The following is a 517-nucleotide window of genomic DNA, read 5'->3' as shown; positions in this document are numbered from 1 at the left end:
GGTTTTTGATGTATTCACAGAGCTTCCAAATATTTTCTTCACTGAAATAAAATTATTTTTTAATCAATATAAGGAAAACACTCCTTCTGTCTTTCAAATTTGAACAGAAGACTGATGATAACAATTAAAAAATTGTACATCTAGATAGAAGGAATAAGTCCTAGAGTTCTATACCACTGTAGGATGACTACAGTTAACAATAATATATTGTATGGTTTCAAATAGCTAGAAGGCGCCTGTAATCCTAGCACTCTGGGAGCCCGAGGCTGGAGGATTGTTTGAGCTTAGGAGTTGAAGAGCGAGACCCCATCTCTACAAAAAAATTATAAAAATTAGCCAGGCGTGGTGGTACACACCTGTAGTTCTAGCTACTTGGGAGGCTGAGCCAGGAGGATCATTTGGGGCCAGGAGTTGGAGACCAGCCTGGGCAGCATGGCAAGACCCCATCTCTACAAAAAAATTATAAAAATTAGCCAGGCGTGGTGGTACACACCTGTAGTTCTAGCTACTTGGGAGG

General features: G+C 40.4%; 1 protein-coding gene across 1 annotated transcript in view; it reads right to left on the bottom strand.

Annotated features, from left to right (window-relative positions):
- Positions 1-517, bottom strand: part of WDYHV1 (WDYHV motif containing 1) — a 16,804-nt gene that overhangs the window by 7,711 nt on the left and 8,576 nt on the right. The window lies entirely within an intron of this gene.

Source organism: Propithecus coquereli, unplaced genomic scaffold (assembly GCF_000956105.1).
Source record: "Propithecus coquereli isolate 6110/MARCELLA unplaced genomic scaffold, Pcoq_1.0 Scaffold68, whole genome shotgun sequence".
NCBI classification, from domain to species: Eukaryota; Metazoa; Chordata; class Mammalia; order Primates; family Indriidae; genus Propithecus; species Propithecus coquereli.
The sequence above is the reverse complement of the archived record's forward strand: the minus strand, read 5'-3'. Positions and strand labels throughout refer to the sequence as shown.